Here is a 25,812-nt window from a genome sequence, read left to right as displayed (position 1 = left end):
AAAAACTAGAAAAAACTATCCTAAAATTTATATGGAACTACAAAAGAACCAAACTGAAGGCATCACACAATTTGACTTCAAAATATACCACAAAGTTGTAGTAACCAAATCAGTGTAATACTGGCATAAAAGCAGACACATAGATCAACAGAACAGAATAGAGAACCCAAATATAAATCCACATATTTACAGCCAACCCATTTTTGACAATGGTGCCAAGAAGACACAATGGGGAAAGATGAGTCTTTTCAATAAACGGTCCCGGGAAAACTGGATATCCATACGCAGAAGAATGAAACTAGACTCTTAGCCCTTGCCATATGCAAAAATCAAATTAAAATGGATTGAAGACTTAAATTTAATATCTGAAACCATGTAACTACCGAGAAAAACATGGGGAAATGCTACAGAACATAGGTCTGGAAAAATATTTTTTGTGTAAGATTTCAAAAAACACAGGCAACCAAAGCAAAAATAGACAAATCAGATAATATTAAGCTAAAAACTTCTGCACGGCAAAGGAAACAATAAAAAAAGTGAAGAGACAACCCACAGAGTGGGAGAAAACATTTACAAACTATCAATCTGACAGGAATTAATAACCAGAATATAGGAGCTCAAACAACTCAATAGCAAGAAAATAAATAATCTGATTTTTAAAATGGGCAAAAGATCTGAATAGACATTTCTTAAAACAAGACATGCAAATGATCAACAGGTATATGAAAAAATACTCAACATTACTCACCGTCAGAGAATTACAAATCAAAACTACAAGGAGTTACTCTAGCTAAAATAACTTTTATCAAAAAGACAGGTAATAATAAATGTTGGTGAGGATGTGGAGAAAGGGGAACCCCCATATGCTGTTCGTGGGAATGTAAATTAATAAAACCACTATGGAGAACAGTATGGAGGGTCCTAAACAAACTAAAAATAGAACTACCATATGATTCAGCAATGCCACTACTGGGTATATACTCAAAAGAAAGGAAATTAGTATATCGAAGAGACATCTGCACTCCTGTATTTACTGCACCACTATTCACAATAGCCAAGATATGGAATCAACCTAAGTGTCCATCATTGGATGAATGGATAAAGAAAATGTGACACACACACACACACACAATGGAGTATTATTCATCCATAAAACAGAATGAAGTTCTGTCATTTGCAGTAACATGAACAGAACTGGATGCCATTATGTTAAGTGAAATAAGCCAAGCACAGCAAGACAAATATTGAATGCTGTCACTCATATGTGGGAGCTAAAAAGATATCATGAAGATAAAAAGTAGACTGGTGATTACCAGAGGCTACCAAGGGTTGGGGGAAAGGGGAGCTAAAGAGAGGTTGATTAATGGGTACGAATATACATTATAATAGAAGAAATAAGACCTAGTATTTGATGTATCAGTAGGATAGCTATAGTTAACATTAATCTATTGTACATTTCAAAATAGCTAGAAGATAATAACTTTAGTGTTTCTAACATAAAGAAAAGATGAATATTTAAGATGATGGATATTCCAATTATCCTTATTTGATTATATGAATGTAACACATTATCGCATGTACCCCGAAAATATTTACATCTATTATATGTCAAGTTAAAAAACTACATTTCATACACATGCATACACAGATACACACAGACATGCAGACACATTTGAGTGATTATATGGTTTCAGGTAAGTTAAATGAATAGATTCTAATTTATTTATTATATGTATTTTATATTACATAAAATATATATTGTGTATATATATATAGTTCTATCTATCCATATCTGTATATACACACAAATTAGCCCAATCAGATTAGCTAAAGTGAGGCTCTTTGAATTCTAACAAATAAGCAAGGGGTTTAACCTGTTCCCTTGATCTGTTGGTCTAGAGTCTATTTACAGAGCTGTTATTACTGGTTTTTGCTTAGAGAGAATAAAGAAATAACTTTTTTATGTTTTGATGTTAAATCAATGTAGGATAAATGTATACATAGCATTCTCTATATATATATATGTATATATTGCTATATGCCAGATGAACTGATGACTTTTCCACATATGGAAGAATTTCTTAAGATCATGTTTAACTAACAATTTCCCTCCCTTTCTTTCCCTAACTGCATGCCTGAATATAGGTAATATACATATAAAATATCTGTGATATATATACATTTTAATATTTAATATAAATTATTTAAATTAAATCATTTATTTGTACTTTAAAAATTATTCTATTAAACATCAATAGAATATCATGCCTTTGTAAGAGTCAATATAATAGACTGTTACACTGTGACAAATATCATCTTTGTGGTAGGGCTAACAGAATAGAGCCACATTAAAAGGTAAAATAAACATGTTTAGTTAATATAATAACCTACATAATCAGAAAGCAAATTTTTTATCATGAATTATTCACACCTTTTATCTAAATATTATTTTGATACGGACATTTTGAATACTCTCTTTTGCAAGCAAGAATTGAAGACTCGGAAAGGGGTCAGAAAGGACTTAAATTAGGATCAGTGGCCCCAATTTGGTCTATTCCCAGTGGTCCATGAGGAATAATCAGATGTGATAAAAAGTAGAATTCAATAGAGAGCTCTGAACTCATATGTACAGAACAAGATAAGACTCCGTTTAGACCACCGTATTAGTTTATCTCTCAAGTTCTGAAATCACTTTGGTAGAACTGCTTGACGTCAATATCAAATCAAATGCATTTATGAACACTATGTTTGTTCAGCTGCTTCCAATCTATTTCTTATTATATCTTTACTAGCCCTAAGTATACACAATTAAAAGCTTTAAGTAATGACAGAATAAATTGTCATGCTATTAAGATGCCTTATTTATTTGTATTTGGAAAACTTCAAACTAGATATGTTAAAATATGATTTGTTTCTTGACAAAATTCTGTATAACTAGAGGTATGGTTGAAGTAACTTGCTGTAAAATATCCCAAAACTGCATTTTAAATATATTTTCTTTAAAAATATTATTTCTGCATAATTTTTTATAATCATTCTTTTGCTTTTTAAAATATTTTGTCATGTTCTTGTCTCATATAATATGGATAGGAGACTGATTTCTTAAACACATGAAAGACAGTTAATTTAATTGCTAATACTTCTTGATAAAAATCAGTGCCCAGTTAAAGTCCACGTATACCCTGAAAATAACATCTTCATAATTTCTTTCTAGTCATAACATCTCAATTCTCTACAAGATTTTTTGGTTAATGTTTTGTACTTAACCCAAGGTTAATGTTACTACCTTTGCCACTAAATGTGGGCTAAATGCTATGATCCTAAATGTACTAGAAAGCAGCTAATTGAGCCAAAATACAAATTTGAATTCCATCATAAGGACTTGAATTTTGTGTTGTTCTAATTTGTATTCAGGCTCAAAGTTTCCAAAGAGGGCAAGAAAAGTATTATATGAAAAAGACGATTATTGAAAAGCAGACTTAAGAATGCTTCTAGACTTCTAAAGTAAGCTGATTTCTTTCCTACTCAATTGTATTAGAAATCATTTGTGTGAAATATTTCTGTATCCCAACAGTCAAGGGAAGAAGGAGGAGAAAAAAAATCATGGAAAACTAACTTAGAACATTTAGTAGGAGGAAGGTTCCTCAGAGAAAATTGTGTGTAAAGTGCGAGACAGCGCAGGAAGAAAAAGTCACAGAGAGCTGTTCAGGGAAGATTGGAAACTTGGAGTCTGAGACATTATTAGCAGCGGCGAATCGGTGCAGGTGTGCGGCAACCTCAGCCCTAGCCTCCTCAGAAGAAAGAATACGACTGAGGCGCGTAAGACACAGAGAGAAACCGAGGCGAGTTTTAGAGCAGGAGTGAAAGTTCATTAAAAAGCTTCAGAGCAGGAACGAAAGGAAGCAAAGCTCACTTGCAAGAGGGCCGCGCGGGTGACTTGAGGGATGAAGTGCACGGTGTGACGTTGGCATGCTTCCGGGGTCCTGCGTCTCTTCTTCCCTGATTCTGCCCTTGGGGTGGGCTGTCTGCCTGTGCAGTTGCCTGCCCGCTCTTGGAGGTGCCACACGTGCAGTGTGTTTACCGGAGCTATATGTATGCTCATTTGAAGCGTTCTTCCCGTACCAGTCAAATGTCCGTGCAAGGTCATCGACCAGTTAAACTCCGCCATTTTGCCTCTTAATGCGCATGCTTGAGCCCACTTGCGCAACTCCTGAGACCTTACTGGGAAGCTGATCACCAGTTGCAGGTGTTTCTATCTGCTGGGAGACTGCCTTTCCACGGCACTGGCTGTAACCAATTATTTTTTTAGAGAGACAGTTTAACAACTGCCTGACCATCATCTAATGGTAACCTGACATTTCTGTTGGGATGGAAGGGCTCTCTTGCCCTGCTCATGTAGGCCTGACTACCTACTGTAACAAAGTATTTAAAAGATATTTTGAGAAATGTATAAAGAAAAACAGCAAGAATTACTTTCTGTAGAGCAAGTTTCCTGTTTGTTTGGATGACGATGGAGGAGGACAAGCATCACGCTGCAGACCTTGGCAGCATCCCAGGCCCAAGGGGGATGGTATGATGCTGCACGCCATCACCACTCAAGACTCCCCTTATCACCAGTATTTCCTCCTTGCCTCCCAAGATATCACCATGGCAATTGTTGAATTTCTCATTACAGAAAGCCAGGCTTGCATAAATATTGTATGTGGCTATTATTGGCAGACACACTGTCAGTTTTTTAGGAAATATGGAAATTCTGTAATTTGAGGTGATTCATTATTTATCTTTTTTCTAATTTTAATGAATATAAGTATCTCTTATTCATTAAAAATAAAACAACAAAAATATCCATCTAGCCATTATCCTTCTGATCGATCAGTCCCATTAGGCTAACATCCAAGCAGGGCACCAGATAGCACCTTAATTCTTCAGAGAACGTCATCACAGAAATTATTTGCTTCTGGAAATCATTAATTTCATTTTATGGATATGAGGATTTTTTTTTCTAGATTGAAGTAGATTAATATTCTTTTCATTCATCTCATTCAAGGAATTCTTAATAATAAAGCAGAACTAAATGGCACATATTAAACATCAATTATTGAATCTCGGAAGGAGATAGTACCAAGGCAAGTTTGCAGAGTAAGTGGAGAGTGGTTCTTTGATCTCATTGTAGGAGTCACAGTCGGTATTTTGTTTTATTTGCCAGTAACTGCATAGCTATATGTTCCATGTGGATGCTCATTACTTAGATGACCTCATGACTTAGATGACAGAATCTCTGGGGATTGACACCTGTGCCCAGGTCTCACTGTTTAGGGAGCCACCTGGTGCTCTATGATGCCACTACTTGGTGGACTTTACAGCACCCAGTCACTCACAACTAAATCCAAACTTCTTGTACTGACATTTTGATGATTAAGGAAGGAAACCTTATAAAGATGGCTTGGTGATTGGAAAATATTTCATGTGGTTGTAAATAAAGTACACAATTTTAAAATAAGTGGTGTTCAGTTCTTCTTCAATTGTTCTTACTTACCATATGTACCATATATAAAGCAATGGCTTTTTTTCTCAAAAATTGCCTTCATGAAAGAGGGCTACCCTTGTCCTTAAGAGGCCTCTTGGGTAATACATCAGGTAAAATTACCATTTCTACACAAATTCTTTGGTTTCTGAGAACTTAGAAGAACAAAGTGCTAAACCCGAACATCCAAGTAGAATCTTCTTCAAAGAGAACAGTGCCCGGATCTCTTGATTTGCGCCTCCTCTCCTCACACTCATTTTACACAAGGGCTCATCTGGCTCCGTGAGTATCAGGGCACATTTTTCTTATTCTATATTCCTTTTCACATAACATTTTTCTAATTTTTTTTGTATTTTCAATCAACTTAGAAGTAAAAATTATGTGCTGTGGAAAATTAAATAACGTATCTAACATCATTGTTATGATGATGACAATAGTGTTGTCACTGAAGCGTGTGGAGTTTGAATGAGAGTAGAAAACAGCAACATTTCTAAAAAAATCTTTAGTTTTCTAGAGCTGTGTTATCTGGTTCAGTAGCCACTAGCCACACCAACCAATTTAAACTTAAATTAGTTAAGATTAAATTAATTTACAAATTCAGTTCCTCGGTTGTACTAGCCGTATTTCAAGTGGGCACACATGCCCACCAGCCGTATGTGACCGGTGGCTCCCGTATTAGAGTAAATGTGGAACATTTCTGTCATCACAGAAAGTTCTCCCAAACAATGCTGTACCAGAATATGTAATTTTAAATGTCTGGGTAACTGAAATGATTAATATTGTAAATTGACATTTGTCACTTTCATTTAAAGGCTTCTATTTCAAGTTGATCAAAACAGTTTGTGATAAAATGGGGAATTACCTTACATTTAAAGATCATTTTATATTTGGGTACAGATGGTAATATATTTAAAATACGTTGACTGTATTTCTCTTAAGTCAATGCCGTAAACGCTCAGTGCAGTTTCTTAATTTGGGGACATGGCTAATATTGACAATAAATTTTAAAAATAAAGTATTAGAGTCACTGATTCTAAGGTACCGAATATAAGATTTTATATTTAATGAAAGCTTCACAACTTTCATAATCCCTGATATCATTTCATCATGATATTTACTAGTGTACACTTCTATTTTACAGGAGATTCCAGGGGCACCAAATGACATGTTATATGACAATGTAATATAGAATAGTAAAATTTCTATTTAAGAAAGAGCAAGAATTGTATTCCCTTTAAAATATTTTTTCCCCAAACCTGATAAGCAACCTTTGTAGGATTAGAGGCTTACCAGCTGATACAGAGCACAGCTCTTAATGAAGTTTAGAGAAAAAAAATCTGTGACTGGTTTCTAAATTTAAAAATACAGACCTGCCTAGTATTCTACTTAGAAGTCCAGGAAGTTTTCTGCAAGTAAATGTCTTTGGTTATGTGGATTTTTTAAAGGAATGTTATCAACAGCCTTTCACTGCCATTAAATTTTGATTTACTATGTGTGTGAAAAGTACCATGATTCATTTTCAGGGTTCTCACTATCTCCCTCTGAATCTGAACCATTTAGCTGCATTTCTCTCCCCCACTTTCTAAATTTAGAAAGGATAAAATTTCCCCAGTGAAATCTTCAGAGAGAACAGCCTTCACTACGGAAGTCATGAGCACTTCCTCCTCAGGGTGCCACTCAGAGGTGTGGGAGAAAGAAGGCTGAGGAAGAAGTAACATTTCACGTTCTCACGCAGGCACAGTGAGGGCACTCTAAAGATGCGTATTGATTGATCTAATATTAAGGGAGCCCCAACCATCGCGCCGTGCACTGTGTAGGCTCCACCTGAAACAGTCGACCAGCAGAAGGTTTCCATAAGCCCTTGGAATTACTGTCAAGTGAGGGAGACAATTTAATTGTCCCATGAACACAATTCAAGGAAATTCATTAAATGACTTTTTAAAAATATTTATTGAAAATATTTTAAAGGACGTGCAATTCTTGCTCTTTTTTAAATAGAAATTTTACTATTGTATGCCCCATTCTTCTAGATTCTGAGATATAGCAATAAACAAGGCAGAAAGGATCCTTCCCTCACTGAACATATATGTTCTAGCAAGGACAAGCGAGCATATGCAAGAATCAAACAAATAAATAAACAAAAGGTAAAGTCTGGAGAAGGGTCATGAAAGAAATGATCTCTAGACGGATGAGAGGATGTCACAGAGGCTTCTGACTTAGTTGGAGGGTTAAGGGAAGTCTTTTGTAAGGAAGCAATCCTTGAGGTGCACTTTTTCCTTTTTTTTTTTTGAGGAGTCTCACTCTTGTCACCCAGGCTGGAGTGCAATGGCGTGATCTTGGCTCACTGCAACCTCTACCTCCTGGGTTCAAGCGATTCTCCTGCCTCAGCCTCCTGAGTAGCTGAGATTACGTGCATCCACCACCATATCCAGCTATTTTTTTTTTTTTTTTTTTTGTATTTTTAGTAGAGACAGGGTTTCTCCATAGTGGCCAGGCTGGTCTCGAACTCCTGACCTCAGGTGATCCACCAGCCTGAGCCTCCCAAAGGGCTGGGATTACAGGCATGAGCGACCGTGCCTAGCCATTGAACTGCACTTTGAATGTTACCTACGGTCAGGTAGGCTGAGGAAGCAGGAAGGGAGGAAGGAAGATTCAGAGGAAAAACATCCTGGTAGAGTTTACATTGTATTGTACGAATTTTCCTAAAAAAGAAGATTAAAAAGGGCAAAAGGTAATTGGGAGGAGATGAGAGAAACTGTGAGGTAAGAGAAGATAAAGAACAGGAAGAGTGGCTGAAGGGACAGTGGAGAGGTAAGCAGAGGACAGGACATGTGAAATCAGGAAGGTGAAGTTAGGGAGTTGGGATTTGGACCTTTCCATGCACAGTGACGGTTTCCAGCAGCGCAGTGTGTAGGAGTGGGTTTGGATGTGCTGCAGCAGCGTGACATGTGGAGATGAGTCAGGAAGCTTTGGGACACCAGATGAGAAATGGTGGCAGCTTCAATTAGGGTGGGATTTTAAAGTTATTTTCAAGTTTGAGTAGTTTGCTGAATTGTATCTCTGGACTGGGAAGTGTTAAGCCTCAGAGAAAGCCAACTTATTTTGGAGTAGGACTTGAGCACTGGCACGTGGGAGGACTGTCACCTTTGGGAGAGTCCAAAGATGACCAAAGAAGATGACCAAAAACAGCAAATAATTAAAAAATCAAATAAGAAGACAACCAAAAACAGCAAATAATTAAAATATCAAATAAGATAGCATTGGTTTTGAAGCCTATGGCCTGTGAGGTATTAACAATAAAAGCCAACAATAGCCATCTTTCCTTGATCTTTTCCGTAGAATCTGGAGTCGTACTGAGCACCTTTCACACGTTATTTTATTCAATCCTCACTGTTACTTTATGAGGAAGGTATTATTTATCTTTATGTGAGGAAACCTAGCAAGGCACAGGGAAGTTAGTTAATGATGTTAAAGTCACATAACCTGGGAGGACGTTTTATAAAACAAGGAGAAAAATACTTTGAATGTAAGAAAGGTTCTTTGGAAGCTTGCGTGGGGATGCATAGTTTTAAAGGCAAGGAGGTTTTTACAGGAGGCAGGTGATTGCATGAGCGAGGCCAGAAGATTCAGAAGAAGATCACGCCTCGTGGAACCCAGACATTTCTTGTAATGAGGAATCGCTGCTCCTGATAGCAAATAGGGTTTTTGTTTGTTTTGTGCATGTGAGGGAAGCTCAGTGTTTTAAATACACTAGGAGAGAACTCAGAGAGGTGTACAATATTGAAGGCTGGAGAGAAGGTAAAGATGTGGGTAAGAGAAAAAGGCCTATCGGAATTGAGATAAGAGGGAAGGAGAATGGTCGGCAACAGACCGAGGCCTGGCTCTGACCGGCAGGATCTTTCCAGGGAAGATGCAAGGGGGCCACCCCGAGTAACGAGAAGGAATCCCTGAAGGAGACAAAGGCGTTTTTCAGGGAGTAGCTTCTTTCCAGTATTCACTCAGGCCAGCGCTCCACGGAGACCCCAGCCTAACAGAAGGCAAGAGAACTGCACCATGTCGCTGGAATGGAAAAAGCAAATGGAGCGTGTCTGTGCATGTGGCTTAGTGTGGCATCCTGTGAAATGCGATGTTGATGAAAGCCCCGGGAGTTTTAGGCCTGTACCTGAATCGCAGAGTGAGACACGTGATTCAAATACATGACTTTTTCTACCCTATTCTGAACAAGTTATTTGAAAAGTACTTAAAAAATAATAAATCACGAAATGACCAAGACATTATTCTTGTCAACTGGAAACATGGTAATGGATATTTCCTTAATTAAAGGTGATAAATAAACAGATTATTTCATATTTTCAAAGACTCTTCAATGAGTTTAACCCAGAGTTTCAACTGAACAAAAGGAGAGCTAGGTGCATGATAAAGTATGCTTTTTTAATTCTTTGATAATGCAGGTAAATGGAATTTGGTGGATGTTTAATATTGAACATATAAAATATAAAGAAAACTAGAAAAGGTGATAACTAAATTCAAAATAATGCATAGTCTAATGTCCTTGCATAGTTTCAAACATGCTTCCTTTTGGCAGGTTATTTCCTGCCTTTCCCTCATCTTTTCTTTTCCTTCCTTCTTTCCTCTCTCTCTTTCTTTCTCTCTGTCTTTTTAATTCTCTCTCTTTTTCCTTATTCTTAAGATTTATGCTACCAGTTTCTAATAAATGCCATACATATAAGAAGCAGTGCTACCTAATACATTTCCCATAATAATTTTATGGGAAATCAGAAGTTGAGACTGGTCTCCTTAAAGCAAAATAACACATGATATCACATAATAAAATACTTAATATTTTTATCAATGTATCTTCACAGCATTTCCACAAAAAGGTAAGCAGAATAGAAAAATTACCTCAATACTTCTGCTAAAATGAAGGGCAAGCATTACAATAATATATTGATAATGTTTTAGAAATTTAAATTAATGATAATTTTAATTTTGTCTAATATTAATCTTTATAGGGCTTATATGTTGATGACTATGCTATCTTTAGGTAATATAAGGTGAATAGATAAGAAAAAAATCTGAACATAACAAAGGTGTGACCATCCCATGGCCGACTACTTTGTCAGTTTGATGGGCCAGGGTATCCTGCTTCCCAGGGCATGAGATCTGGGTGGCCCAGGGGTACTTAACTCTCAGAGACTATTCTGAATCCCTTTGGCGACTGCAACTTCTTAGAGGTAGTTAGATTTACTTGGAACCTAAGTAAAGATTGTAAATCTTCCTTAACTTGAATTAGATTCTCAGTTCTTGCACAAAGCAAACTCGTTACTCAAGTCATCTTAAAACCATCTCTAATAGTGCAGAGTCCTGAAAACCAAGGATGACCTGGCCTCAGTGTTCATACATAAGCCCTCAAGGGGTAATCCAGATGACATAGAGACCTGAAATGAATCTCCATTAGCCTTTGGAGGCCCCATAGAGAATGTGAAGTAAAGTGGAGAGAGATTTTTCTTGTCTTTTCCCTGTGTCTCTATTTATACTAGAGTTTATTGTAGACCGTGAAATATCATAGATGTCTCACACAGCTGCATGAGACTTGAAGATTAATAACAGATAGCATGTTGAACATTATGTTGAGTGTTTTGCAAGCATTATCTAATTTAATCCCATTGCATTCCATAAACAGATACTATCATCATCCATACTTAAGGAGGAAATTGAGGCTTAGGTTAAATAACTCGCTGATGAGATTACATAACCAAACATCTTTTACTTATAGATGGAGATTGTGAAATACACAGATGACAGTTAACCTACTTTTGGTAGACCGTATTATTGTTAATTCTTTGCTCCTTCCATCTGCCATGTGACTTTGTGGAATCACAGAGTGGGTGAGATATATTTCTCCTTCCCATTGATGTTGGCTTTAGTCCCATAACTTCATCCAACCAACAGAAATTCAGCAAAGGTATATGAGAAGAGCATGCCTCAGTAGCTACCTCCATGGAGCTTTAGCCCCCAAATGAGACAAATGGGTCAGCCCTGCAGCCTAGACCCCAGAGTCAAGCCCTGGCAACCTGCATCCTCAATTAGAGTTGCCCTAATTGGTCTGCAGAACGTGGAGCCCCCCCTCCAAAAATTAATGTTCTTCAGTGTCGACCACTGAGATCAGAGTGATTTGATCAGCAGTATTATTGCAGCAATAACTTAATAATGCACTGTCCTTGGTAACAACATATTTTAGATAAATTAACCCTGGAGAAAATGAAAAGACAAGTTAGAAAACCTGAGAGTTATCAAGTGAAAAGGCAAAGGGGAAAGAAAACCAATGACCCCAGGTCCATTTAACTGGAACCAGGAGCACTTTTCTTTAAAAAAAATCATAAAAACCACATATAAGCAATAACAAAATTTGAATAATTGCAAAAATACTCAGGTATAATCACTCTTTCAAAATACTGCTAACATTTTTGTACATTTTATATATCATATTTCAAATGAACAAACCAATTTTACCTAGTAGCAATGACCTTGTATATGTAATTTAATATCCATGATTTTCCACTTATAACTACACTATTTCTAGAATCGTAAAATTATAATTTTAATGGATGCTATATTGAGTTAATCATAATTTACAATTTATTTCCTGAGAATATATTTTAGCTTGTTCTGCACTACATTTACTGATTTAAAGAATATAGAGACTTTTACCTTATATTGCCAAATTGCTTTCTAAAATGGTTATAAAAATTTAGGCTGCCACCAACAATATGTGAAAGCAATCCTACTTTACTGCGGTTTTACCATCTAAAATTTTTCATATTTATTGTTTCCACACTGTATCACATTTTAAAAATTTTTATTTTTAATTTTTGTTGTTATATAGTAAGTGTATATATTTATGGGTTACATGAGATATTTTGATACAACCATGCAGTCAGTAATAATCACAGCAGGGTAAATGGTATATCCATCACCAGAAGCATTTATCTTTTGTGTTAGGAACAATCCAATTATACTCTTAGCTATTTTTAAATGTACAATTAAATTATTTTTTACTATAGTCACCCTGTATTGCTAGCAAACACGAGGTCTTATTCATACTTCTAACTTCTTCTTTGGACACACTGACCATCCTCACTTCCTCCCCACTGCCCCCACTACCCTTCCCAGCCTCTGTAACCATCCTTCTACTCTCAATCTCCATGAATTTAATCGTTTCATTTTTAGCTCCCACAAATAAGTGAGAATATGTTTGTCTTTCTATGCCTAGGGTATTTCACTTAACATAATGACCTCCATTTCCACTCATGTTGTCAAATGACTAGATTTCATTCTTCTTTACAGCTGAGTAGTATTCCATTGTATACATGTACCACATTTTCTTTATCCACTCATCTATCGATGGACATTTAGGTTGCTTCCAAATCTTGGCTATTGTGAACAGTGCTGCAATAAATGTGGGAGTGCAGGTATCTCTTTGATATACTGATTTTCTTTCTTTTGGGTATATACCTAGGTGTGGAATTGGTGGACCATATGGTAGCTGTATTTTTAGTTTTTTTATGATCCTCCAAACTGTTTTCCATAGTGGTTCTACTAATTTACATTCCCACCAACAGTGTATGAGGATTCCCTCTTCTCTGCATTCTCACTAGCATTTGTTATTGCCTGTCTTTTGGATAAAAGCCATTTTAACTGAGATTAGATATCTCATTGTAGTTTTGATTTGCATTTCTCTGATGATCAATATGTTCAGCATCTTTCCATATACCTGTTTGCCATTTGTATGTCTTACAAATGTCTATTCAAATCTTTTCCCATTTTTAATCAGAGTGTTAGACGTTTTCCTATAGAGTTGTTTTAGCTTTTTATATATTCTAGCTATTAATCCCTTGTCAGATGAGTAATTTGCAAACACCTTCTTCCATTCTATGGATTGTCTCTTCACTTTATTGATTGTTTCCTTTACTGTGCAGAGGCATTTTAACTTGATGTGATCCCATTTGCCCATTTTTGCTTTGGTTGCCTGTGCTTATGGAATATTACTGAAGAAATATTTGCCCCGTTCAAGGTCCTGGAGAGTTTCTCCAATGTTTTCTCTTAGTAGTTTTATGGTTTGAGGTTTTAGATTTAAGTTTTTAATCCATTTTGATTTGATGTTTGTATATGGTGAGAGATAGGGTTCTAGTCTCATTCTTTTGCATATGGATGTCTAATTTTCCCAGCACCATTTATTGAAGACACTGTCCTTTCCCTCAATGTATGTTCTTGGGAAATGGCAAAAAAGAGTTCACTGTAGATATGTGGGTTTCTTTCTGTGTTCTCTATTCTGTTCCACCAGTTTGTATGTTGACTTTTATGCCGGTGCCATGCTATTTTGGTTACTATAGCTCTGCAATATAATTTGAAGTCAGGTAATGTGATTTCTCCAGTTGTGTTCTTTTTGCTTAGGATAACTTTAGCTGTTCTGGGTCTTTTGTTGTTCCATATAAATTTTAGGATTTTTTTTTCCATTTCTCTGAAGAATGTCAATGGTATTTTGATAGAGATTGCATTAAATCTGTAGACTGCTTTGGGTAGTATGGACATTTTAACAGTATTGATTTTTCCAATTCATAAACATGGAACATCTTTCCATTTCTTGTGTGTTCTCTTTAATTTCTTGCATCAATGTTTTATAGTTTTCATTGTAGAGATCTTTCACTTCTTTGGTTAAATTAATTCCTAAGTATTTTATTTGTAGGTATTTTAAATGGGATTACTTTCTTGATTTCTTTTTCAGATTGTTTGCTTCTATATAAAGTGCTACTGGCTTTTGTATGTTGATTGTGTATCCTGCAACTTTACTGAGTTTGTTTATTAGTTCTAATAGGTTTTTTAATGGAGTCTTTAGTTTTCTGCAAATATAAGATCATATCATTTGCAAATAAGGATAATTGGACTTCTTCCTTTCCAATCTGAATGCCCTTTTTTTTTCTCTTGTCTGATTACGTAGCTAGAGCTTCCAGTTCTATGTTGAATAACAGTGGTAACAGTAGGCATCCCTGTCATGTTCCAGATCTTAAAGGAAAGGCTTTCAGTTTTGTCCCATTCAATATAATACTAGCTGTGGGTCTGTCATATATGGCTTTTGTTATGTAGAAGTATGCTCCTTCTATACCCAGTTTTCTGGAAATTTTTATCATGAAGGAATGTTGAATTTTGTCAAATGCTTTTTCAGCATCAATGAAAATGATCACATGCTTTTTGTCCTTCATTCTGTTGATATGATGTATCACATTGATTGATTTCCTTATGTTGGACCACCCTTGCATCCCTGGGATAAATCCCACTAGGTCGTGATGAATGATCTTCTTAATGTGTTGTTGAATTCAGTTTGCTAGTATTTTGCTGAGGATTTTTGCTTCAATATTTATCAGTGATATTGGTTTATAGTTTTCTTTTTTTGTGGTGTCTTTGTCTGGTTTTAGTATCAGGGCAATTTGGCCTCATAGAATGAGTTTAGAAGTATTCCCTCCTCCTCTATTTTTCAAAATATTTTGAGTAAGATTGGTATTAGTTACTTAAATGTTTGGTAGAATTCAGCAATGAGGTAATCAGGTCCTGGGCTTTTCTTTGCTTGGAGACTTTCTATTATGACTTTGATTTTATTACTTGTTATTGTTTTGTTCAGGTTTTGGATTTCTTTCTGATTCAATCTTGTAGATTGCATCTGTCTAGGAATTTGTCAATTTCATTTAGATTTTCCAATTAATTGGTATATAGTTGCTCATAGTAGCCACTGGTGATCCTTTCCATTTCTGCAGTATCAGTTGAAAGTTTCCTTTTTCATCTCATTTTATTTATTTGGGGCTTCTCCTTTTTCTTAGTGTGGCTAAAGCTTTGCCAATTTTATCTTTTTAAAAAAGCAACTTTTTATTTTATTGATCTTCTTAATTGTTTTATTTCAACTTCATTTATTTCTGCTCTGATCTTCATTTTTAAATTCTACTAATTTTCAGATTACTTTCTCTTGTTTTTACAGTTATTTAAGATGCATCATTAGGTTGTTTATTTGAACTTTTTCTTCTTTTTTCATGCAGGCACTTATGGCTATAAACTTCCCTCTTAGTACCACTTTCACTGTATTCCATAGGTTTGGCACTTTGTGTTTCCATTATTACTTGTTTCAAGACATTTTTCAGTTTTCTTCTTAATTTCTTCATTTTCCAACTGGTCATTTGGGAGCATATTGTTTAATTTCCATGTGTTTATATAATTTCCAAAATTCCCCTCATTATTAATTTCTAATTTTATTCCACTGGAGTCAGAGAAGATGCTTGATATTATTTCAATGTTTCTGAAAATTTTAAGACTTGTTTTGTGACTTAACATATGGTCTATCCTTGAGAAAAATCCATGTGCTAAAGAAAAGAATATGTATTCTGTAGCCATTGGGTGAAATGTTCTGTAAATATCTACTAGGTCCATTTGTTTGATAGTGCAGATTACGTCCTATGTTTCTTTGTTGATTTTCTCTCTGGCAGATTTGTTCAGTGCTGAAAGTAGGGTGTTGAAGGCTCTAGCTATTACTGTGCTGAAGTCTGACTCTCTCTTTAGCTCTAATAATATTTGCTTTATATAACTGAGTGCTCCACTGTTTGATGCATATGTATTTACAATTATTATATCTTCTTGCTGAATAGACTCTCTTATCATTATATAATGACCTTCTTTGTCTGTTCTTACGGGTTTTGTCTTGAAGTCTATTTTGTCTAAGAGGAGCTACTCCTCTTTGGCTGGGCACGGTGGCGCATGCCTTTAATCCCAGCACTTTGGGAGGCTGAGGTGGGTGGATCACAAGGTCAGGAGATTGAGACCATCCTGGCTAACATGGTGAAACCTCGTCTCTACTAAAAATACAAAAAATTGGCCACGTGTGGTGGCGGGCGCCTGTAGTCCCAGCTACTTGGGAGGCTGAGGTAGGAGAATGGCGTGAACCCAGGAGGCAGAGCTTGCAGTGAGCCGAGATCGCACCACTGCACTCCAGCCTGGGTGACAGAGAGAGACTCCATCTCAAAAAAAAAAAAAAAAAGAATAGCTACTCCTCTTTTTCGGTTTCCATTGACATGGAATATCTTTTTCTATCCATCTATTTTCAGTCTATGTGTGTTTTTGGTTGTTGTTGTTATTGTTGTTGCATTTTGGTTTTCTTTTGAGATGGGGTGTCACTCTTGTCACCCAGGCTGGAGGGCAGTGGTGCAATCTCAGCTCACTGCAACCTCCACCTCCCAGTTCAAGCGATTCTCTTGCCTCAGCCTCCCAAGTAGCTGGGATAATAGGTGCCCACCACCACGCCCAGCTAATTTTCTTGTATTTTTAGTAGAGACAGGGTTTCACCATGTTGGCCAGGCTGGTCTTGAACTCCTGACCTCAGGTGATCCACCCGCCTCGGCCTCCCAAAGTGCTGGGATTACAGGCATGAGCTACCATGCCTGGCCATCTATGTGTGTCTTTATAGGTTAAGCGTGTTGTTTGGTAGGCAACAGATGGTTGAGTCTTGCTTTTTCATCCATTCAGAGGCTCTGTGTCTTTTAATTGGAGAGTTTAGTCTATTTACATTCAATGTTATTAATCCTAAGTAAGGACTTATCCTGCCATTTTGTTATTTGCTTTCTGGTTATTTCTGGTCTTCTTTCTTTTTTATTTCCTTGCTGTCTTCCTTTCAGTGAAGGTGATTTTCTCTGGTGGTATGATTTAATTTCTTGATTTCTATTTTTTGTGTATTTGTTTTATGTTTTTCAATTTGAGGTTACCATGAGACTTGCAGATACTATCTTATAACCCATTATTTTAAGCTGAAAACAGTTTAGCACTGTTTGCATAAATAAAGAAACAAAGAGAAAACTAATATAAATTCTACACCTTAACTTTGTCCCCTTGCTTTTTACTTTTTATTGTTTCTCTTTACATCTTACTATACTGTTTATGTATTGAAAAGTTGTCATAGTTATTATTTTTTATTGGTTGATTGTTTAGTCTTTCTCCTTAGGATAAGAGTAATTTACACATCACAGTTACAGTGTTATAATATTCTCAGTTTCTCTGTGTACTACCACCAGTGAGTTCTAAACCTTCAGATGATTTCTTATCGCTCATTAGCTTCCTTTTCTTTCTGATGAAGTACTCCTTTAGCATTTCTTGTAGGACAAGTCTGGTGTTGATGAAATCCCTCAGCTTTTGTTTGAGTGGAAAGTCTTTATTTCCCCTTCATGTTTGAAGGATATTTTCACCAGATATACTATTCTAGGATAAAAGTTTTCTTCCTTTAGCACTTTAAATATGTAATGCCACTCTCTCCTGGCCTGTAAGGTTTCTATTCAAAAGTCTGCTGCTAGACTTATTGAAACTCAATTGTATGTTATTTGTTTCTTTTCTCTTGATGCTTTTAAAATCCTTTCTTTATCCTTGACCTTTAGAAGTTTGATTATTAAATACCTTGAGGTTGTCTTCTTTTGGTTAAATCTGCTTTGTCTTCTATAACCTTCTTGTACTTGGATATTAATATCTTTCTCCAGGTTTGGGAAGTTCTGTGTTATTATCCCTTTCAATAAACTTTCTACCCCTACCTCTCCCTCCTCCTTAAGGCCAATAACCCTTAGATTTGCCCTTTCGAGAATATTTTCTAGATCCTATAGGCATGCTTCATTATCTTTTATTCATTTTTCTTTTGTCTCCTCTTACCATGTATTTTCAAATAACCTGTCTTCAAGCTCACTAATTCTTTCTTCAGCTTGATCAGTTCTGCTATTAAAACACTCTTATGCATTCTTCAGTATGTCAGATGCACTGTTCAGCTCCAGAATTTCTGCTTGATTCTATATAATTATTTCAATCTCCTTGTTAAATCTATCTGATACAATTCTAAATTCCTTCTCTGTGTTAGCTTGAATTTCTTTGAGTTTCTTTAAAACAGCCATTTTGAATTGTCTTTTGGAAAGGTCAGATATCTGTATTTCTTCAGGATTGGTCCCTGGTGTCTTATTTAGCTAATTTGGTAAGGTCATATTTCTGTGGATGATCTTGATGCTTTTGAATGTTTGTTGGTGTCTGGGCATTGAAGAGTTAGGTATTTATTGTAGTCTTTGCAGTCTGGGCTTATTTGTACCCAACCTTCTTGGAAACGCTTTTCAGGTATTTGAAAAGACTTGGATGTTGTGGTCTAAGCTGTATCTGCATTAGAGGGCACCCAAGCTCAGTAAGACTGAGCTGACTTGTTGGTCTTGGATAAGGTCAAGAAGAATTCTGTGGATTGTCAGGCAGAGAATCTCACTATCTTTCCTTACTTTCTCACAAACAAATGGAGCCTCTCTCTCTCTCTGTAGTGAGCTGCCTGGACCTGGGGGTGGAGTGACACGAGCACCCCTGTGGCCACCACCACTGAGACTGCTGAGTCAGACCTGAAACCAGCACAGTGCTGGGTAACACCCAAGGCTTCCTATAACCACTATCTGGCTACCACCTATGTTTGCTCAAGGCCCTAGAGCTCTGTGATAAGCAGATGGCAAAGCCAGCCAGGCTTCAGGACACCGAGTGCCCCCAGGCCCCAGGAGGGTCAAAAGGTGCTTTCCAGGAGCCAGGGACTGGAGTCAAAAACCTTAGAAATCTACCTAGTGTTATATTACACTTCAGCTGAGTTGGCCCTTAAACCATGAGATGTAGCCCTCCTCGCTCTTCCTTCCCCTTAGCACAGGTAGAGGAGACTCGCCTGGTGGCTGCCACCACCACAGGCCCATGGGAGTACCTCCGGGCTACTACTGATATCCCCTTAAGGCCAAACGGCTCTTCAGTCAGCTTGCGGTGAACACTGTCAGGCCTGGCACTCACTCTTCGGAGCAGTGGGCTCCCCTCTGTGTTGGGGCAGGTCCAGAAATGCCATTCAAGAGCCAAGCTCTGGAATTGAAGACCTCAAGAGCTCACTTGGTATTCTACCCCTCTGTAGCCAGGCTGGTACCTAAGGTGCAAGATATAGTCCCCTTTAGTTTTCTCTCTGGTTTCTCAAGCAGAAGGAGCCATAGCTCCATAGCCACCCCTGCTGGGCATGTGCTGGGTCTCATCGGAAGCCAGTAAGTCTCAGAATCTCACCCAAGGCACACAGAATAATACCTGGGTGTCACTGCTGGTTATGCATGGCCTAAGGGCTCTTTAGTCATCAGGCAATGGTTCCTGCCACAATGGGGTTCTTCCCTACAAGGTAGAGGGGTCCCCTCTGTCCCAGGGTGTGTCTATAAATGTGGTCCAGGAGCTAGGGCCCGGAAAGGAGGCCTCACAACCCTGACTGGTGGGTACCTGTCCATCTTACTGTGGCCAAGCTGTTATCCAAGATGCAAGACAAAGTCCTCTTTACCCTCTCCTCTCTGCAAGGGGAATGAAAGGATCTCTTTCAGAGCTGTGAGCTGTGCTGCCTGGGTTTGGGGGAATGGCGCAAGCACTCCCTTAGCCACCCTGGCTGGTTTCTTAGTAGGTTGTATGCCTTTTAAGTCCACTGGCTTTGAACCCAGCTTAGCACTAGGACCTGTCCAAGGACCTGTCCGGGAATCACAGGACTTGTGGCCTAGATTGCCTTTCAAGTTTATTTGGAGCCCCCCCTTTAGCCCATGGTGGCGAGGCTTGCCAGACTCAAGTTCTGACTGCTGGGACAGGCAACTCCCCTCTGGCTCAGGCTAGTCTAAAGGCTCCCTCTGTGGGTAGGTGTCAGCCGAGTTCAGCCTGGTTTTGCTTTCCACGGTGACAGGGAAGCGCTAAGTTCATGTGATGTCTCACCGTCACTGCGCTCTCCTTTCCCCAAGTGCGTAGATTCTCCATGCCCTGCAGCTGCTGCTGGAGGATGGGGGAAGGGTGGCCTCGGTGATTCAAGACCCTTAATATCACACTCTGGGGACTGTGGGGGGGTGGGGGGAGGGGGGAGGGATAGCATTGGGAGATATACCTAATGCTAGATGACGAGTTAGTGGGTGCAGCGCACCAGCATGGCACATGTATACATATGTAACTAACCTGCACAATGTGCACATGTACCCTAAAACATAAAGTATAATTTAAATAAATAAATAAATAAATAAATAAACAAGACCCTTTCCTACCTGCTTCGATGCCTCTTTCAGCGATTAGAAGTTTAAACCAGACACTGTGAGTGCTCACCTGATTTTAAGCTCTATGAAGGTGCTTTTCTTGGGTAGATGTTGAGGTTGGTGTTCCTGCTGGGGAGATGGTCAGTAGGGTCTTCTTTTCAGCCATCTTGCTCCACCGGTTCCTTTACCACATTTTAAAGCCAACATATAGTTAAAACTTCACTACCTCTTGTTTCAACTGCAAGTTCATATCCTTTTTTCATTTAACTAATGCATGTTTATGTTTCTAACTTGGATGATTTTTAAACATAACATTCTTGTGTGCCATTATCCTCAAATCTATTGATGCTTTTAGCAGTTTAAGAAAGAAAATCTTGTACACGGCTTTTTCCTTAAAATTTTTTTTGAAGAAAGAAAGAAAGAGAACCTAAGAAAGAGAACCTTTGAGAGTTGGGGAAAAATAGTCTTTAAAATATTTTTAAATAGAATTATTTTGGGTTATAATGTGGTATGGATTTAAATTGACCTTCCTCCCAAATTTAAAAATAATTATTCAATAATGTTTATTTTCTATAAATATGCATTATACATAATATATAAAAATATATAAAACATATTTTTATATAGTATGTATATAAAATATCCCTTTTAATAGCATAATTGTGTGATATCTTGTTTAGGATATGCTAACTGGTTATGTAGGGAATTCTCTCTTCTGAGGTTATCTGTTCTCTTCCAGTGTTTACATAACTATCCTTTAGTAAGCCTTTTGAGAACCAAAAACACACGTAACATTTTGTTTCATTTTCCAGTGTTCTGGCCAGGAAGCAGTCAGTAAATGTTTATTGTTGTTGACACTAAATAAAACATGGAGAAGACAAAAATATCTTATATTCCACTTGGTACTTTGTGTCCTTAATTATGTTAAGAATAACACAGAGCAGGCCAGGCGCGGTGGCTCACGCCTGTAATCCCAGCACTTTGGGAGGCCAAGGTGGGCGGATCACGAGGTCAGGAGATCGAGACCCTGGTGAAACCCTGTCTCTACTAAAAAATACAAAAAAAAATTAGCCAGGCATGGTGGCGGCGCCTGTAGTCCCAGCTACTCAGGAGGTTGAGGCAGGAGAATGGTGTGAACCTGGGAGGCTGAGCTTGCAGTGAGCCGAGATGGCACCACTGCACTCCAGCCTGGGCGACAGAGCGAGACTCCGTCTCAACAGAAAAAAAAAAAGAAAAGAATAACACAGAGCATTTTCCTCCATTAAGCAGCAAAAACACTGATCATGTGATAATCGTGATAATCTCTGAATTATAAATGAGTCTTGCAGGTGCATGCAGTTGCTGTTCAACATTCAGATTGATTTGAGGGCTTCCCAGTGTAATGGCTGGGAAAGAATATGGTTAGAAGATTTGGTAAAGACTCAGGGGAAGAGCCTGTGGGATTAAAAAAATCATTAAAGTTTTAAAAGTTTTGATGCAAAGAAGGAAAATACAAGACTTGAGGCAATGAAGGTAGCTAAGAACCACTCATTGTGTTTTCCTCACATTTCAAAGATGAACATGAATACTAAGGTAAAAACATTTAAGAGTTTATTTAATTCTTATAACTTTCTTGTTGTTTCTATTTTTTAAAATCTTTTCCTTTTTCATGAAGTATTTAGTAGTAAAAACTCTTTAAACTCAAAATAAATTCTAACTCTTGGGGACAAGAGGGTGAAAGAGAAACTAACTAAAATCTAGTAAGATGAGAATGTGAGTGGAGGAATGGCTGCTGATAACAAAGAGTGGGTCAGACAGACCCGTCACCACAGCCCAGGAGCACAGTAACGAAAGGAGGCTTTGGACCAATGCCAGAGCGGGAGTGATGCTGAGCCCTGTGAGCCAGCAGGAGGATGAGGTGCCTGTTTGAGATCAAGGTGCTATTTCTCTTCCATGATGAAGTGCTCTCCTTCTGTGTCCACCTCCTTTTTCCCCCCACTTTAGCATTTTCAGCTAGGTGGATGTGTTTACCTCTTAGAAACCAGTTTGGAGATTTCTCAAAGAATTTAAAAGAGACCTACCATCTGACCCAGCAACCCCGTTACTGGGTATATATCCAAAAGAAAACAAATTGTTCTACCAAGAGACACATGCCCTTGCATGTTCATCACAGCACTATTCACAATAGCAAAGACATGGAATCAAGCTACGTGCCCATCAGTGGTGGACTAGATAAAGACAATGTGGTATGCATATACCATGGAATACTATGCAGACACAGAAAAGAATGCAATCATGTCTTTTGCAGCAACATGGATGCAGCTGGAGGCCATTATCCTAAGTGAATTAACGCAGGAACAGAAAACCAAACACCACATGTTCTTGCTTTTAAGTGGGAGCTAAACATTGGGTACTCAAGGATATAGAGATGGCAACAATAGACACTAGGAACTATTTGAAGGGAGAGGGAGGAAGGGGGAGAAAGGCTGAAGAACTACCTATTGGGTACTATGCTCAGTACCTGGGTGATGGGGTCATTTGTACACCAAACCTGCCACCTATGGAACACCCACGCACACCCATGCCATAAACCTGCACATGTACTCCCTGAATCCAAAATAAAGGTTGACATAAAAAAATAAAAATCTTGTGGAGTGATACTAACTCTAGCAAATAATCTTTAACTGTATGGCTCCAAGTTCCACACAGTCAATGAACTTAAATGTCCCACACATTGCTTCTGGGGGGATTTATGGAAAGGCCTCATAGACAATCCAAATGTAGTGTTTGCAAAGCCAAGTTTATTATTCTTCCCACTCTGCACCAGCTACTTCTTCTATATTCTCTTTCTTAACTAACAACTTCAACATCTACACAATCACTCACACAAGAAATCCTGTAGCTTCCCAAGTTGTCTGTTCTATACCCCAAATTCAAGTCTTCATACCCCACATCCATGCCAGTCCCACCTTTGCTGAAATGTCTCTGAGTTCAGTCTTACTATGGCTCCTATTAAGTTGGATCCTTGCCTGGAGGATCACACTAAGTGCCTGTTTTGCTCATCTTATTCTTTTCCATCTCTGATCCATTCTCCTTTCAACTGGATATATATTTTAAAAAATACATCTGATATTGATAGACTATTTTAAAATAACCATTAATGTCACCACTTTGTCTGTTGGATAAAATCCAAAATGTTACCCAGCTATTTTCTTAACCTCATGTAGTTTAAACTTGGACCATGCTAGGATATTTCCCTTCTGCAAATATGCTATTCAGTGTCAGTCTTCCATGACTATATGATGAGATTAAAAATTCATCAAAGTAGAGTCAATCCTGCTGTGTTTTTTTTCTCCCAAACAGTCTTTAATGCTGCGTAACATTCTTGAGTTGTTTTGCAGTAATGGTGTTTGCACATTTCAGAAACACATACCAATTGAAGACAGAACTACGGTGACTTCTTCATCCTAGTGCTTTCCTATGCCTTCTGTGAAATTTATTATTGTGGTTTTGCACACAGCAGGTGTCCAATAAAAGTGTTTTATTGAATTGAATACTGCTTTCTATTCATCTAAAATATTCCACTTTGATCACTGGCTGTCACCTATTCTCTACAAGCCTTGGCACTATAAAACCTATATGTATACGCATAGAAAATAACCCGAACACTGCTCTGTGCAGTGGCTCACACCTGTAATCCCATCACTTTGGGAGGCTCAGGTGAGTGGATTGCCTGGGAGGTGGAGGCTGGTGGATGGCCAGACCCCAGGCGTTTGAGACCAGGCTAGGCAACATAGCAAGATCCCGTCTCTACCAAAAATACAAAAAAATTAGCTAGGTGTGGTGGTGCGCACCTGTAGTCCCAAATACTCAGAAGGCTGAGGTGAGAGGATCGCTAGAGCCAAGGAGGCGAAGGTTGCAGTGAATGCGCCACTGCGCTCCAGCCTGGGTGACAGAGCCAGATCCTGTCCCTCTCCCCACCTCAAAAAAAAAAAAAAAAGAAAGAAAGAAAGAAAATAACCTAAGCAGTACACAAAAAGTTGTTAACTGTGGTTACTTCAGGAGGGAAAGATTGGGTAGAGAAGGGCAGAGGGAAACTTGAACTTTTCACTGTATAATCTTCTGTAGAGTTTAGAATATTATGCTATTCATTTTATAATAAAATAAAGCAAATGAAACTCCTCAGCCTCATGACAAAACCCATCACCTTTGTTTAAAGATAATCCCACGACAACTTAATGTTGATTCAAATGTACAAGTCAAGAGTGGAGAATTATTCTATTTTCTCTTTTTTAAAATAAAAAAGTTTTATCATGTCAAATTCTAGGCGAATAGCTGTCATGAGAAGGCTTTAAAATTTCTTCTTGGGCCAGACGTGTTGGCTCACGCCTGTAATGCTAGCACTTTGGGAGGTCGAGGCAGGCCAATCACCTGAGGTCAGGAGTCTGAGAGCAGCCTGGCCAACATGGTGAAACCTGTTTCTACTAAAAATGCAAAAATTAGCTGGGCATGGTGGCGTGCACCTGTAATCCCAGCTATTTGTGAGGCTGAGGCAGGAGAATTGCTTGAACCCAGGCAGTGGAGGCTGCGGTGAGCCAAGATCCTGCCACTGCACTGCAGCCTAGGCTCTTGGAGGTATACATAAAATGTTATTTCAGATTTTAAAACAGAAAAGAAGAAAAAAATGGAACACATATTGTGTCCCACTTGCTGTAATTGTTGAATATTTAAAATATTTTTTGATTTTTAGAATAACAATATCATTTGAATCACTTCTGTTTAAGAATTTTGTTTTAGCTCTTCCAATAGTTGAGAAGAAACTAATTCTAGTTAATATATTTATCCCAAGATACATCCAATCATTCCTGTCATAATTTTACACACTAGTTATTTAGAAATATATAATAATCAATATATCCATAGTTTAAAATGCATAAACAGTAAGATCATATAACCCATGTTACACAGAACAGAGTTAATGAGCCATAAACCTACCTTGTATGAAAGTGATGGCTTCAGATGGGTCTTATACATAATTTGTAACTTCAAGGATATGATCTTTCTTTTTCCTTTTACCATATGATAATTAGAGTTGTATGAAATATAAATTATTCTTTTCATTTATTGTGCATGTTGAAGAATTACATTTTGTAAAATCCCTTGGGATCTTACTGTTTTACCAGACAGCTACAGTGG

At 37.7% G+C, this 25,812-nt stretch overlaps 1 long non-coding RNA gene across 1 annotated transcript in view; it reads right to left on the bottom strand.

Annotated features, from left to right (window-relative positions):
* Window positions 1–4,178, bottom strand: part of LOC117980138 (uncharacterized) — a 130,517-nt gene extending 126,339 nt beyond the window's left edge. Inside the window, exon 1 of the long non-coding RNA XR_004671308.3 lies at window positions 3,914–4,178. This is a non-coding gene — a long non-coding RNA (uncharacterized LOC117980138). The remainder of the gene's footprint in view (window positions 1–3,913) is intronic.
* Between the last annotated feature and the right edge of the window lie 21,634 nt (window positions 4,179–25,812).

This window comes from Pan paniscus, chromosome 3 (assembly GCF_029289425.2).
Source record: "Pan paniscus chromosome 3, NHGRI_mPanPan1-v2.0_pri, whole genome shotgun sequence".
In the NCBI taxonomy this organism is placed as follows: Eukaryota; Metazoa; Chordata; class Mammalia; order Primates; family Hominidae; genus Pan; species Pan paniscus.
The sequence above is the reverse complement of the archived record's forward strand: the minus strand, read 5'-3'. Positions and strand labels throughout refer to the sequence as shown.